Below are 16,952 nucleotides of genomic sequence, written 5' to 3'. Positions count from 1 at the left end.
AGCTCAACTTTTTTGGAGTTTTTGCCTATTGGTTTTGCATGCCTAGAATGTGCACACTCTACCATTTCATTTATTTGTCGATGAGCTTTGTATCTACAATATTAGGTAGCATAGGCATCATTATCGCAGAAGTTGGACATTGAAATGAGAATAAGATAAGTTCAAACTATCAATTCTTTTGAAAGATAGGAATCCTCAAAAGATGTGTATGAGCATTCACTCTGGTTATGATTTGATGTGGTGGTTACCACTGTTAACATCTAGTTAGCTTTCACTAATATTTAGGCATCTACAGTTGGTTTCTATTTAATTTATACATCCTTCCTTTAATTGTATTCTAGATTGACAGGAATTTATGATTTGCAGAATATGCATCGCTTCTGATTTGGAGTCAATCTTAATGTTATTCTTTTTGAACAGGATTTTCTGGCGTGATTTGTTTTGGACTCTGATAGTGAATCTGATGAGCTTTTTTGTAAGTGAAAGTCCAAAGGTAGATAGATGCTCAGATCCATTTCCCGTGGCGAAGGCTTCCCAGTCAAGATGTGATCTCCTGATTGCTGGTTCATTTGATGAAGCAACTATCAAAAATCATATTAGGCAGTGTTCTTCTGTAGAACAGGTGATTTTGGATGGTGCAGAAAAAGTTGTAGCTCAGTCATTTAATGAGAAATACATTATCGCTGATAATGTTGTGGACACTGCACTGGATTATGGATGTGATGATGCAGAAATTTCTACTAGCCAGTTCATTCCAAAATTGAAGCCAACTGAAGATAATCTCGAGGTTAAATCAAATGTTATTAGTCTCCATGGCCTAGGTGCGTGTAATTCTTTGCAAGGGGATGCTGAATGTGTACAGATTTTGGAAGGCTTCCCTACACATGGTTATGGATTTTTGAAAGCTTGTGTCGACCTCAGGTAGAATCTTTGCATTATTCGTGGTTAGTATTCCTTTATTCATGTAAAAGATAAGGTCCTAGTAGCTCAGGGACATGTACTATCCAGGACCAGGTACTCAATTACATGATTGCAACATTATAAACACGGTTTAGGGTTTCTGTTGTGTCTATCTTTCAAATAGAATTGTATATCAAAATGATGAGTTTCTTTAAATGGTGAATATAAGTCTGGTAGTTTTATATATTTTGGCCTGAGCTTCCCAATCAATCAGAATGTTTAGAAGCACAATAAATTTGGTAGTTTTATATAGTTTTGCCTGAGCTTGTGGCGAGCTGACCCCAAATGACAGGTCTGTCGGGCATCTTCTTGCTCATCTTTCTATTTGATTTTAATCTTGTTGCTGATGTTTAAGTATCCTCCGAGTGTTATTTCACTCTATGTATAACTTGATTTTTAGTGTTTATTTTTTGAACAATGTCTTTATAATACATTTTGTATTTTCATGTTTTGGTGAACCTCATGGTAGTCTAACTACCTTGCGAACATTATCTGTAGGTGCAGAGTGACATCATCAGTGAACAGGTTTTATCGAAGCAAGTGCTGAATGTTGGCCTTTAGCATAAAAAAGATGTACCTATGAATGCGGGTGATTCTGACTGCCAGAATGGAAAAGTGGAGGTGTCTAGAAAGAAGCAAACAAAAGCAGACAAGATTTGTTTAAATGAGGAAAGCAAACTAAAAAGAGAGGTAATGTCATCTAGAAACAAATTGCAATTTAAATGCCTTATCATTGAGATTTTGGTTTGAAATGTTTCATGCACTTATTGTTACCTAGCAAGCAAAGTTGCAAAAGGAAACCTTGAAGGCTGAAGCTGCAAAGATGAAAAAGCTGCAGAAGGAGAAGGAGAGGTGGGAGAAAGGGAAGCTTGCAATAAAATCCATAGTAGTGGAGATTGATGCTAAAGTTGTTGAGATGGGCCTAATTGGTGGTATGACCACCCTGTCATTATTCTAATAGAAGATAGTTTTATGTGAGTTAGCATTTAGCATTGCCTAGTCCCTTCATTTTGGTTGCTTAAATATATTATCATAGTTGCAAATTCTGTGTGTCATTCTCCTGGCAGGTTCTCTGCTTAGTAGGCTGGCAGAGAAAGGACTGGACTTTCATATAACTTGAAATCTAATTAAGAACTCAATTTTGTGGAAGATGAATGTTCCTGACCAAATTGCTCAGGTATTTTGAAGGTTGGAATCCATGAAAAGATTTTTTGTTTGGATTGTTATCATCCTTTATTTTAGTAAATATTCCAGCCATGTTTTTTTTTTTGACATACTATGCTTCGGGTCTCCCTTTTTTTTCATCTTTAGATTTTGAATCTTTTGATTGGTCCTGGTGGTTAAGTTTGTGGGGTTATTGTTGTAACCATATTCAATTACGTTTATTTTCTCATGATATTATTTCATGATCATTTTTTACTGTCTCTGAATCAATTGTTTCCTCAGTAATGCTGCGTATCTTTAGAGTTTAGAACCTTAGTACCTTATTATATTCCATTTAGCACCATGATTTTGTATTTTGTGTTGATCGATTAATTAATGAAGAGGGGCATTTTGTGGATATTCCATTTCTACTCTTTCACTTGAGCTTATCCATTCTTCTTATGCTAAGGCTGCCTTCAATCATGTCATTTTTTTCCTGTTTTCATCATTTTAGGGGATGCAATTTGTTTTCTGGTGCAATCTTACTTGTAATACTGTTTTTCTTTTCCAGCTTTCTTCCAAGGGTTCTGCAATTCCTTATATACTATTTGTGTATGAGGCTGAAGCTTTTTGCAACATGGTCACCAGTGAATCTGTTATTCATCATGTTCATAGAGTACGACTTTAACCAGAGTACACTATTTGTTACTGCACAAATAAGCTGATGTCATACATCAGTAGAAGGTGAGGAAGTGGAAATGTTCATAGAAACATGGTTACTTGGTTTCCTAGCTTGGGTCATGACCCACAAACAATACCCTGCATCCTAGAGTCTTAGACATCAATATGCATATTCATTTGTGTTTATTTAGCATGGAACTTTTTTCTGCTTGAATTGTTTTCCTTTAAATTTTGTGGTTCTATTTTGATTTAGTGAACCTTCAACTTTTGGGTTTCCATCTGTGAAAATTTCCAGGGAACAGGAAAGGTATAAGAATCCATATGCTAATTCTTGGAGGTATCCCCCTGTTGAAGAGGTATACGCATTCTGATATAATATCTTTTTAGCTTTTCATCTATGAATAAGTGCATAAATTCTGGATGTTTGCTTTATGGGTATCTGTAAAGTGCAACTTTTTCACGTTTTATCAATGCTCAGCACACATTTTTTCAGGGTGCATTGGATGAAGCTGAAGTTGCTGAGCACATTGTTGGGTTAACATGCAGCTTAGCGTCTTTCCAGTTTTGGTGTGGCATTTTTTATGGTTCTGGTTTTCTTGAGGCAAATTTACTTTTGTTTGATTTGATTTTTGTTGTATTTAATTTATGAATGCCAAGGACTGTTGCAGTCTGGTTTTCTTTCACCATGTTTGTACAGATCTAGTAATTAAGTTCCAAAAAAATATATGTTTACTTGCAATGTGTGATGTACCTTTAAGGTGTCCACGACCAAAATATATCTGTTGCAGTGCATCTGAACCATCTGGATGTACGTGAGTAGCGGGACCCAATCCGGATTGCGATACCCGAGACCCCCAAACAAGAAACACCCAAATTGGGTCTAAATGGAGTCTAGGGGTAAAATCATCTTTTCACGTGCATTTATTTTCTGAGATTTTTGTTCTATACATCTCAGAAAATTTATTCTCATACTTGGTTCCTATTTTGTGATTTTCGGAACCTAGAACTATATTGTAATGTTTGTATTTTATTTTATTTTATTTTATTTATAGGGGCTGAATCTTATGGATCATCATAGTTCTAGTATCCAGGAAGATTTTTTTTAGGTAGTAGAGGGTGTTGTGGGTCTATTTGGTAGTTTTTTTTATTTTTGATCCAGATCTAAATCCAATTTTGTGATTGGGTTTTGAATGAGATGGGCCACTTGAGTGACCAACCAAAGACCAGCCACCTCATCTCAAACCCATTGGCTCTTCTAGAGGTGCCGCCCATATGGGCTTTCTTCTCTCTCTTGGTGGTTCTTTCTTCTTCGGACAAGAGAAGAGTAAGACAAAAATTTCAAAAGATGACCCTTCATTGCCTTGGAAGGTACAACTGAGCTCCAGAAAATTGTGGAGTTTTTTTTTGCTATTATGAAAATTTCTGGAAAAGAAACATGTAAGGAAAAGGGAAGGAAACATGAACTTGTGGCTGTTTGCAAAAATTGGGCATTCCCTATTGCCGAACTTGTGAGCCTTCGTGAAGGTTTTGGAACCTTATGCGCGAGAGCTGGAGAATCTGGTGCGTGAGCAGCCTTGGAGCTGCAGCTGATGTCCTTTCCTGAACTTGCTGGGCGTGAACCAGGATGCCATCCAGCGTTGTGCGTAAGAGTGCCTTCGAGACTCTTGTGCGTGAGCATCTATGTCCCTCTGCTGGGCATGAAGCCAGGACCCCCATCCCGTACTGGGCGTGAATCAGGTTGCTGCTGAACTTGCCAATTTCAAGGGTATTGTCCCGTTCGTTGTCGAGTTTCCCAGTTACACATTGGTGGTTGCTGAGCGAAATGAGGGATTTTCTTTCTTGCTGCCGGCAATAAGTTTATAGTTTGAACCTATGTCACATGGGTGCGGGTGCGGGGGTGCGGCACTTTCAAAAAACTTGGGTGTGGGGGTTTGACAAAAATAAATAAATAAATAAATAAATAAATATATATATATATATATAGTTCAAAAGTTGGATATAAATGACCCTGAGTGTGGTCAATGCACCCAGGGTCAGGTTGACCACACCGGGTGCTGCACGTGCACCCGTATCACGTCGTGTCGACGCAGGTGCGGCACCCAGTTGGCCGAGTTTCTGTGACATAGGTTTGAGCTGTTTGCCGTTTGGTGCTCAATCTATTGTGCTGAAATGCATTTATGATATTGTAGTTTGTTGAATGTTAAGTTCTTGCCTGTGAATGTCCATTTGAATATCCTGCTCGTAATCTCCTGAAGGTCGGCACCGATTTCCTGTTTACAAGGATGTATTTTGACCTACGTGTAAGCTGGAATGACCCTGATCTAATCATTTGATGCTAGTGAAAGTTTCAAACTGCTGATCTGATTGAGGTTCAATATGTCTTCTCCGAACTTTGTTGTGTGTTTCGTGAATCATGACTAATGTTCTGCGATTGAAGAAAGAAAGATTATATTCTGATAAACTTTTTTTATGAACTGTGTTGTTCACCGAGTTGTGTGTTGAAGATCATCACATCGATGAGAAAACGCTGGTAGCTTTCTCATCTGACTCGCTGCACACATTAACAGCACAACCAGTTGTGCTGTCAACGGTTTGGCCAGTGACTTGCGTCCTTTAAGGTATGTTTGATGCGCCGCTCCCACCCCGATTAGGATGAAAATTGGGAACAACGATTTTCAACAAACGTTGGATGCGGCAGAGGGCGTTCCGCGTGTCCGCCACGTTCATTTTGATGTGTAATTTTTGCTCCACCCCTCCCCCCCCCCTTGCAAAAAGAACAAGAACTGAAAGAACATAAAAAATTACATCGACAGGCGTGCTGCGCCCGTCGATGCTTCTCTCAATCGATTGAGCAAGGCAGAGGGGCACCAGCTCTCTCTCTCTTTCGATCTACCTCCACTCGGCACCACCACCCAACCAATCTCGCCGGAAGATCACGGCTTAATCGTCCAGCTGGCCGTGGTGGGTTCACTCTTTGGAGGGGCGCCAACACCGGTGAGATTGATCGTTCGGCCGGCCGTGGTGGGTTCACTCTAGGGAGAAGATGGGTTGCTCGTTTTCCGGATTGAATGCTCTCTATGATGCCGTTAATGGAGGTGGGGATGTGAGAACATGCTCTCCTCTGGCTCTCCCCTTCTTCCCCTTCTTTAAAACCCTAAAATTTCCCCCCAATTATCTCACTCAATAACAAGGAGGAGGAGAAATCCACCCGATTCCCATTCTTCAAAAACCCTAGATCCACCTCGATTCCACTCCCTTTTCTTCTCTGATTTGCCATCTCCTCTCTAAGGAAGCTCTATTGATGGCGGGCTTCGCTTCGGCCCTTCGGCGTCTATACCTCTCACTCTACAACTGGGACATCTTCGCCAGATGGTAAATCCTTCATATTTTTTTTTATGTTTTTGTTTGTTGTTCTAATTTCTGAAATTGCTATGGATTAGCAATGCGTTTCTCTGTATTTTTTTTCATTTTTGGTAATTTTTTGTATGTGGTTTTTGTAATTTAGCTCGGATGGACTCGATTGTGCTAAACCACTGTTAATCGAGCTTGAGATCTGCTGGTTCTGAATCGGAGTAGCTGATTTCGAGCTGGATTCACGTTCAGTGTCTTGATTTTGTGTCAAAACTCTTTTCTCTATTTTGTTTTCCTCGACAAAAATGGTCTCTTGAAGAGCTATAATAAAACCTTGGAGGCACATTGATATGTCTGGAAGAGCATCTGCGTTTAAATAAAAACCATCATATGAGCTAATCTAATATAGCACCTTAAGTTATTCATTTGTAAGCTGACAATCTACTAGGCACTTAGAATGTCCATTTTTGTGGGCAGATGCTGCAAGTGAAAGAGAAATACTTGAGTCGGTTTTCTTGCAAATATCTTTATCCCCTCAAGTTGGATGTTACACACAATGGGGACTCATGTGTACCACAAGCAGAGGATGCAAGGTAGCAACATAAGTTCGAATACAATCATCTCTGTGGTAGTTAATGTTAAAATTTCCCTAAAATTGACTTATCATTATATACTGATAGGTAGTTCTAGGTTGTAACTCCCGCTAAGTATGGTTGGTTTAGTTATAGTCTGCACATGATGCTGCATATGTTCCAACAACTATAATTTCCTGGTTTCCTTGATTGTATTCATCAAAGTGGAAGGTTGAATTTTTTTGTTGAAAATTGTTGTCACATATCTAAATTGATGTTCATTTTTTTTGGCATAATAATTACTCTTTCATTTTCTAATATATTTGTACATCTTTTTTCTTGTTGATGTTTATAAATAGTTGTCCATCTCTGCATGCTTCAAGTTTTATATCTAGCATTGAGAACTTTGTATGAATCCGACCATACCAAAGTATAGGATGCAGTTGAAAGGCCTCTCCAGCTTGCTCATACTGCAACAATTTTGGAAGGATAGCCTTTTTTTAATGTTTTTCTGATATCATGCATTCAGATACTAATTTTATTGACCTTGTGTTTTTCATCCTTCCATCTTGCACATTTAATGGTTAAAAAGGCATATAAAACCTATATTTTGATTGGCTAACAAATGTTGTTTTGCAAGTCTGCCGGTTAAACTTTGCTAAACCTTGCCAAATTTTCATCATCAGCTAACAACCCAACGGGTATGGGTTGAATATGCATTGTTTCAACGAACATTTTCACCCATTCCAAACTATTTCTTCTGGCCTGAAAGTTTTCCATGGTGCTGAAGTTTCTGTCCCATTCACCATTTTCATTTGTTAGTCTATAATGTCTAACTTTAAATATGAATCTTGCAAAAACCAATTTGATATTCATATTCGGGGCAAAATCTAATTTGAGATCCATATTCGGGGCAAAAATTCAATTTGAAATCCATATTCAATGCAAAAGGATATATTCGGTGCAAAAATCCAATTTGAAATCCTTATTTGGAGCAAAAATCTATATTCGGGGCAAAAATCCCAGTCGAGATTCATATTTGGAGCAAAAATTCATGATTTTAGATATAATTTTGTAATTGGATCCATATCCGAGCAAAAAACCATAATGAACTTGTTAAAACATGTAAAATGGGGGATGGATTGGGTCATACAATCCAAAATGAAATAATTTAACCCATTATCAATGACTGTCCAAGCTGTCTGCACATCGTCATCAAACAATGGACATTTGGAACATAGCATTTGAGTATGGTCCAAACAATCATTGGACTTGGAACAGTTGTTACGGAACAAACAGAACCGGTGTTGTGTTTCGTTCTTTTTGTTCATTTCGTCCAACCCTGGACAAGGCATCAAACATACCCTAGCAGCACAATCCAATCTGTTAAGTCAAATCTGCAAAGACGTCCAACTAAGTGGCGTCACTGCTGACGTCTCCATTCTTGGGTTACTGCTGCACACATACATTACCTGAATCATCGCTATTAGTTATTTTGTGCACTTGTTTGCTGATTGCGTATTGAGCATCGTCGTATTGATTTATTCGTGTTTGAATCTGAATTTTGAGGTGCATCATCATATCTTGAATTTTGGCGTTGGTTGGAAGTGGGTGAAGAAATATACAGAGAGTGTTTTCTGCAGGTTGCGATAATCAGTATATATATATATATATATATATATATATATATATATATATATATATATATCGGATAAATCGCGGGTATGAGAACAGATTTGGTTCTACACATCGGATCTGAATTTGCTTTGAAATTTGCACCTTGTTTAAAAATCCAAATAGCTTCTGCATTTAGAATCCAAGTTGCAGCCGTGTTTGTGAACCGACTACCATAATCGGTTGCATCAATATCTATGCACTTTCAAGGCACTATCTTTTAGGGTATTTTGTGGAGCAAGCTTAAAGGCTTCTCTCACTGACATCTATCAGTTTATTGTGTCTGTGCATATGCATCTTGTTATGTTATTCATGTTACTATTTTGGTTCTTATCTGCAGCTTGTATGTCTTGAAATTATGCCTTCTTTATGTTGATAGAATCAGATTTCTCCAATTCACAGATAATTAGTAAACATTCATAGTTACTGTTAAAGCCAAGTTTGCTTCCAAGCATAAATTCTCATCCGAGATAGAAAGTATGTGTGTGTATTCCTTATAATTCAAATATATATCATATATATTTAGTTTTTTTTTTTTTAAATCTTCTACAAATTTTGACTTTATCGGAGTTGACCAAGTCCAAAATTGAATGTGGGTTGATCGCACCTGACACTTGCTGACTGGCACCTAGTCATGTTGGGTGCTGCACCCACACCACGCCCATTTCATGCCAGCTGACACGGGTGCTTTGGGGGTGCAGAAGCACCTATGTTATCATTACATAGGTGGGAGCCATGTAGTCCAAAAGTTCCCTCGTAGAATTGTCTTACCCCATATATATATCTGAATGTCATTCACAAACATATTTGACGTTTCAATAGATTGACATAGAGTTTCTCAAGTTCTCGGAGGACATGTATAGCCTCCTGAAAATGAGGGAATGGTGAATTGCTAATTTGCTATAAGGTTGTTGCCAATATATATGATCGATAGTTAAATCTGCCCTCTTAAAAATTTCGAGGAATATGAGCTATGTCACAGGGATACGCTAGTGGTTGCATGCCCCTTGTGCCATGCTTATATGGACATTGACATGCCATCATTATTTCAATATATTTTAATATTTAAAAAATATAATATTATTAAAAAAATGCATTGTTATTATTAAAATATCAAAAAATAGTTTTTTTATTTAAAGTTAAAAACTGTCTTTGTATCTTATTTATCAAAAAACCTGCCCCACGCATCCTCGTATCCACATATCTTTGTGACATAGAATATGAGAAATGCTGTGTGTGTGTGTGTGCAAGTAAGCCAGTCAATTGCCCAACTTGTGAAGTTGTGACAACTCAAACAATCCAAGAGTGTTACCACAGCTTGACAACTCAAACAATCGATATGTAGGGTTCACCAGTCCTACCACAGCTTGCAAAACCAAAAGTGAAATGGGATAAAAGAAGAAATAAGGAAATATTAGGACTGTCCATTGCGAACCTGTTTGTTTAGATATTTCTAACTGCTTATCAGACACCTCTCTATAAAAGTGTTTACTCATTTCATAAACCTCTTGCATGTGCAGGAAAAAGCTGACTCGGCTATCTATAAGTGCTAATGGATCCCATATTCCAAAAGATTTTTTTTTGCCAAGAACCTTATTAAAACGAATGTGTGGGGAGTACTTTTTCATGTTTATTCGGTTATTATTTGTAGTGGCATTATTTCACTATCTACTTGTGTTCTGTCTGAAACTATGTCATGGGGATTCGGCATAGAGGCCGCCGCACCCGCATCGATGCAACGCGGGTGCAGGTGCAGCACCCGGTGCGGTCAATGTGAACCTGGGTGCGATTAACCTGCAATCAGGGTTATTTTTGTCTAAAATAGATGCATTTTTTTTTTTAATTATTTATAGTTTTGTCCCATATACAAAGCTTTGAAAGTTTGAAACATTATGCATTAAATGTTTTGAGCCACCTACATTTTTTTGTTGTTTTTAAAAAGCTTTGTCATAAAAAGTTGAGTAATTACATTCTTTTATACTTTTTATAGAGCTTTGTCATAAATGCATTAATAGAAAATGTGAAAAATGCATTGAAATAAATTTATATATTAAATGAGAAAAACCGATTAGGTATTCTGTATGAAATGTAGAAATAGGTCAAACTTTTGTATTAAATGCATTAATAAAAAAAGTGAAAACTGCATTGGAATGAACTTTTGTATTAAATGTATATAAATCAAAATCTGATTAAGCAATACTTCTAATTTTTTTATTGTTTCTGGTGAAAAACAAATTTTTTTATTGGAAGCTTGCTTTATGGATAAGTTTTATATATACATATATTAAAATATTAAAAAATTTATATATATTTAAAATATATATACCCTCCCGCACCCCCGCACCTAAGTTTTTTTAAAGTGCCGCATCACCGCACCCGCACCCATGTGACATAGGTCTGATAGTGTCCATTCTTTCTATAAGGAACCTGGTTTTCTTTGGGGCCCTTTATTTCGTTTGATCTGTTCACGCTCATGCTTATTATGAGATGGTAATGGTCTTATTTTTTGGTTCCTAGCTTTTGAGTTTTAGTTGGTTCATGTGTAGATTTTAACTAGGTGTATACCTGTTTTAGTGGTGTTTAATCCCTAATTTGTACTTTTTATGTCACTGGGACAGACAATTGACTAGTTTCTTCACAAAACAATGTAAGTTTTATAAGACCATTATATTTTGCTTCAATATCAACTTATTGAATTCAATGACCATATGCGTGATGTTTGATGTCAAGATGGGTAAGAGTGGAAAGTGCAGGGTCACCAATGGTGAAAAAGCAGTTGAATCTTTTCCTAGATATCCTATATTCCATGTTCAAGTTTCACTTTACAAGCATTTTATATAAGTCTGCCTTTTAAGAAATGAGGATTGAGGAAAGTTGTAACCCAAGATCCAACCCCAGGTCTGACTGTGGGACTGGCAGTCCGAATTTCAACCATTCTTTGGCTATTGGGATGATATTTGACCTTGAGCAACTGTATGGATCCTAAACATTCTACAGGTGCAGCCTTGGTCCAAATCGTTTTAAAAAAAATGCCATGGTTTTTAGTTCTTAACCCAGTTTTAGTTGTTGGGTTGGATGTCTGACTTTGATCCAGCCTCTTTTTGTCCTGAAAATACACTTTGGCATGGTTAAACTCTTGCTTTTAATTAATTTACTGTATATTACATTGTCCATTTACTTTTATAGAGGACTGTGCATGCTTACATTTTCTCCCAAATCATCTGCTATTAAAGACTATGAGGCATGGTTTCTCCAGAAATGCAGGTTGGATTTCTTATCGATACTTGATACTTCCATGATTGTATGTCGGTATCTTGGGTGGAGCCCTAAAAGAGTTCTAAAGAAAAGATTGCATTCCTTCTCTGAAAAACTTCTGTTGTTGACTGCTTCAGACATGTGATATTTATCACATGTTTTTTCTTTATTATTTTCTTTTTTTCCTTGCGTAGAACAAACGACAGCTCTGGATCACCTTTAATCAGGTCTTTGTCTGCTTGACAATATTTTCCACCAATTGCAAACTCTACCCATTCCCAAAAACTCTAATCACCTGCTGCCAGCTTCCCTGATACTTTGGAACTTTTGATAAACCTTAGCTCCAAGGATAGGAATTATGTGAATTTGTTCCAGAACAAGACTAAACATGGTACTAAGCAAGAGGAACAATGAATTCTGGCTCAGGGAGAGGATAAATTGTTGTTGTTCACACTTGAGCTACTTGGCATTTATTGACAGCTCATCTATCCTTTGTTCCTTTCGACTTCTCTGAGTTTTCTATTGTCTGATGGCGTCCAGCATTATAGCATGTGTCTTGAGGATCTTCTCACTGCTGTAAATAGATTATGTGGTTTGAGAACTAGTTACTTTTAAGGTCAACAGTATAGCTTATCTTAGACAACTGAGGTATATAAATCAATGTTTATGCATCTTAAAATTGAGTTATGTTTTCCACCACTGGTGACTTCTTATGGATTGCATGGAAGATTATATCTGCCACCTGTTTTCTAGGTTGTGCACCAGAAGGAAAATGCGGGGCTCTGTTTCTCTTATTTCTGATGACTTCGGATTTCCTTGATTCCAGTGCAACTGACTAATTGACCCTTTATTATTGCACCAGACATGGTTCCATAAAGATGTGCAAAAGACTTAGATACATGTGATTCTTGTGATTTGCTTCCTTTTTCAGTTCTGACAATCCTGGATTCTTTAAAGCTTGTTGACGAGCTTCAAATTTGTGCTATCATTGTTTCAATGCCAGTAATCTGTTAACGGACATTTATCAGAGAAAGTTTTGCCATCCTTTGGCTCCCCTTTATTGTCAACTTTAATGGGACTCCTTCCTTACCTTGTCTGTTTTCATCATGTGCATTGCATAGTGCAAAAATATCTTGGTTAGTGCATTCAAATTTGATGTTATGCGTGAATTCATTTGTTTATTTTCTATATTTGATGATTGATTTCTTTGAAGAATGAGTTCAATATCGGTTTAGAAAATCTGTCCATCCATTTGGTATTTTCATTGATCTTGTGTCTAATGCTCTTGCTACATATGTGAACACAGAAAGGGATGCATCTTTCTTGGAAGCATGTTTCTTCCTGCTAGTGGCATTCGATAATTCTAACATTATTATTGCATGCTGAATACCTTGGAAGCATGTTTGCTGTTGCAATATGGAAGAAGTACCCGACGATGAGGTCTCTCCTCAATGTGTACATGGATTCTTGTAAATCAGTGAGTGTCTGACCAGATAAATGCTTTATTAGATTCGATAAAAAATTTGTTTTCTAATTGTGCTGTATATATGGGCCGGTACATGAGAAAGAGTACTTGCTTAAAGATTTGATGACTGAGGGTTTTCTGGGCAATGAAGATAGGAGGGTTGGCGAGATGTGCTCAAAGAGAGTACAGAATTCTCATGGCTCAATCTGGAAGCATCAAATCTGATGACGTAGAGGATGGGGCAGACTTTTTCGAACAATAAAATCTCATGGCCACGGTAACTTCCATCTGTATCCATGATCAAGCCGTTTATCTACTATGTGATTGCTCATCTCTAATGTAAATATAAATATGCACTAGGAATGTAGACAGCTATATAGTTTAGCAAACTATGGCATGAAATGCTTCAAACCATTTTGATTTGCCATAACAGGATGTGAATATTACATCTTTAATGCAAAAAAAGTCTGTAAAACTATGGAAAATTTTCACCATTAGGCTGACAGTGACAGCCAAAATATACTATTGATAAAATCTTGATATATATTTTTAAAATATCGCCAATATTTGATATGTAGGTCCTATGACAAATCTTAATGTCACCAGATGATCAGAGCTATCATTGAGTCAATGGAAATGTAAAGAAAAATTATGAATCAGAATCTCCCGATTGGTATAAAATGATAGACTTGAGATGTGATTTAAGCTCTTGCACCATCTTCCTAATTTAATGGATCTTGATTGGGTGCATGTAGCTTGACTGGGTTACCTTTCCCGGTCTAAGATTAGAAAGTAACACTCCAACTTTCCACCTTATTATGGGACAAACTGTAGGTAACACGGAATCTCTATAGAATTGTTGATGTATTACTTTTATGTATGGTATGTCTAACGTTATCTAGACTATCAAATGTATACGCGTTTATCCAACTTTAAATTATTATATTCTCGTTAGCGGCATTCAGTTGGTGGAAATGATTGGAACGGTTTTCAAGGTGATGATATTTTTTAAAATATATAGTTATTTTTTAGGTTAAAAAAGTTTCTTTTATTTTTCAAATTTAAATTATTAAATCTCATTGTGTTATGTTTTTAGAAAAATGTATCTAACTTTTTGTTTCTTTTTAAATTAAAAAAAAAATCACTCTGCCTCTAAAAGTAACTACTATATATGTGTGTGTGTGTGTGTTGCAGCTAAGTCACTTTTAGGCCTTGTTTTCTTTTTATGTGTTTCTGTTGACAATCTATGCAAGTATTCTCCACATCTATGGACATCATTTTCTTTTTTGCGGTTCAAAATTTCTACTACTAATAACTGCTAAAAATCTCCAAGATTGTGATTGCACCTCAACATTTTTTCTTATTTCTTTGTTTGAGGGAAAGGAAAAGTGGTCAACAAGAAATCGAAGGAGATAGATTGGAACAATTCAAGAAAATTAACAAACAGATGCCGAAAATTAAAAAAGAGCCAGGGGCCCACCTATTCCCCACCCATAAAAAACACATCAGAAAGAATGTGTTTACTGACTGTGGCTGGGTGTTGATGGTCCTTCCTGTGGAGCCTAGAGTTCATCTCCTTCCGAAGGGCCCAACAAGTGGGGGGTGGTGATCCAGCTCCTCCATAGGAATGCCCACTTTTCTGAACAAAGTGACCGAAATGGGGTTTCTAGTCATATAGGGATTTAGTATATATGTTTGGGGAGCCTTGAATTGGAGGTTGTGTTGTGGTTTCCACCAAGCTCCCATACACTCTTGCTGTTTGGGAGCAGTGGTTATTCCCAAACAATGCCTTGGGACTGGTGTTGGCAGGCCCAGCACTACATTTCAACACCTTTCACGGGAGGATGTTTTTGGCAACACAATGAAACTGTGTTTCAATCCCATTGCAAGGCTCCCAAACATAGCCTTAAAGTAATCCATGGCTTTGTGAAATTTGTGTGTTTTCCACACATAAGGCCCCATAGAGCACACAATATTTAGATTAGACTGGTTTTAAGTGTGTTTGAACTTAACTAAATGCTAGAGCGGGAATATCTTGTTCAATGTCTTTAAACTTGACTGCAGCAGACTGCACAGCCCTATTGACCTGTGTTTTGCTTGTGGTTTCAAATTTGAATAGGTTATATAAAGATTAAATGCATTTTTTTAAATGACCGTAACATACGACAAATATGACACATTTCTCTAAATGCCCTAAATTTTTTGAAATCCACTCTTTGCCCAAAACTGCAAATAGAAAATGTTTTAGAACCTTTTTACCCTTCACACAAGTGAACATTATGAAGTTCGCACAATATATTGTTTTACCCGTCGGCTAAGGCAAAACCTCACTTAAATTTCATGCTTGCACATTTTTTTTTTGCGGCCCTCAAGAAGCCCCAAAAAAAATTATATTATTTATGTGGTCTTCTTTGTTTATCATAAATATTTTATTAAAATCACATATTTTATATCAAAGTTGCAGAAAATTATGCAAACTTCTCTTCTCCTTTCTTTAATAGTCACTTAAATGTATGTTCACACCTTTTTTTTAGTATTCACAAAATGTGCAAAAACAAGTTTTGTGAACCTCCTTATAATCATAACTTCACAGATACTTAGTAAAATAGCATATTATATAATAAAGTCATTGAATATCGTATAAACATCTTTTCTATAACCCTCACTTAAATGTATATTCACACTTTATTTTTTAAGGTCCTCACAAAGTGCACACACATAACTTTTGTGAACCTCTTTTAATCATAACTTTGCAAATAACGAAGTAAAATCATATATTTTATAAGAAGATCACATATACAATTGTGTGAACAGATGCAAATATGTTACTAACTACATAGTAAAATCACATATTTTATAAGAAGATCACATATTTTCTTATTATTTGTTGCAGAATTCCTACAAAATGCAACTCTTGGTTATTGTTCACAATAATTATTTACAGAGTTCTCTAAAATCGCAAATCCATCATTTTCTAATATAATTCGATAAACATTTTGCAAATCAGCAGACATTTTCTGTTATAATTCAACATACATTTATATTCAAATTTAAAACTATATACAATTTACTTGTAATATTCAAAATTGCATACATTATTTTTTAATATACATTTAAACTATTATAGGTATTGAAAGTTAAACTGTGAAATAAAAATTCAATTACAATTGCATTCATTGATTTACAATTACAAAACACTATTCACTTTTGTAAATGCTTCAGACGTGTTCGTAGCTCCTCGTTGGCTCTAGTGTAGTTATCGATAAGCTTAGCTTGATTTCATATAATAGACTCCTTTGCAAAAAACATATCTTTCAACACACGAATTTTGGTATGTGCAAGCGCCATCTGGTACACTTGCAATCCTTTTATACTTTTGACTCATCGACCCACGTTCCTCCTCCTCCTCCTCTTCCTCTTCAATGGCTCACTTTTTGTAGGGATTGCCTGCAAAATATTGAGATTGAGCAGGTATATCCATGTCATCGATGACAAATACCATGGAGTACAAGACAATGTCTTTGTCGTCGTCGTGTCAGTCTTCAAGTTCAGAAAAGAATAGGATGGGGTAATCCTTTGTCCTATCCTTTATTGTAAGTGATACAATTTTGCTATCTGCGACAAGGCGACTGGTTGATTGTTGAATATAGCCAAATTATCAAACTACTCAGCTAGTCATTTGGTACTCAACTTTATTCATGTTGTGCAACCAAATGTCTGTTATCGTGATAACCTTTGCTTGCACAATACATCTTGATTCTCTTCCTCCTTTGTGTCTTCATAGGGGCACTACTTTACCTACGTAATGAATTTTCATTCATGGTTAGTCGTATATCACATTACTTATAAAC

The 16,952-nt window shown here is 36.5% G+C and overlaps 2 long non-coding RNA genes across 4 annotated transcripts; both read left to right on the top strand.

The window, feature by feature from the left end:
* The first annotated feature begins 2,027 nt into the window (after nucleotides 1–2,027).
* LOC149835292 (uncharacterized) lies at nucleotides 2,028–3,410 on the top strand. Its single transcript, XR_016432614.1, has 3 exons — nucleotides 2,028–2,137; nucleotides 3,080–3,140; nucleotides 3,278–3,410. It is a non-coding gene; the product is annotated as an uncharacterized LOC149835292 (long non-coding RNA).
* A 2,184-nt stretch (nucleotides 3,411–5,594) lies between these two features.
* On the top strand, nucleotides 5,595–13,656 carry LOC149835291 (uncharacterized). 3 transcript variants are annotated; one of them, XR_016432612.1, is made up of 3 exons: nucleotides 5,595–6,156; nucleotides 12,943–13,113; nucleotides 13,205–13,656. It is a non-coding gene; the product is annotated as an uncharacterized LOC149835291 (long non-coding RNA). The 3 variants fall into 3 exon arrangements; XR_016432613.1 differs by having other exon boundaries at nucleotides 13,201–13,656; XR_016432611.1 differs by lacking the exon at nucleotides 5,595–6,156 and having other exon boundaries at nucleotides 12,056–13,113.
* The last annotated feature ends 3,296 nt before the right edge of the window (nucleotides 13,657–16,952 follow it).

The sequence above is a fragment of the Nuphar pumila genome, chromosome 6 (assembly GCF_984573655.1).
Source record: "Nuphar pumila chromosome 6, dmNupPumi1.hap1.1, whole genome shotgun sequence".
NCBI lineage: Eukaryota > Viridiplantae > Streptophyta > Magnoliopsida > Nymphaeales > Nymphaeaceae > Nuphar > Nuphar pumila.
The sequence above is the reverse complement of the archived record's forward strand: the minus strand, read 5'-3'. Positions and strand labels throughout refer to the sequence as shown.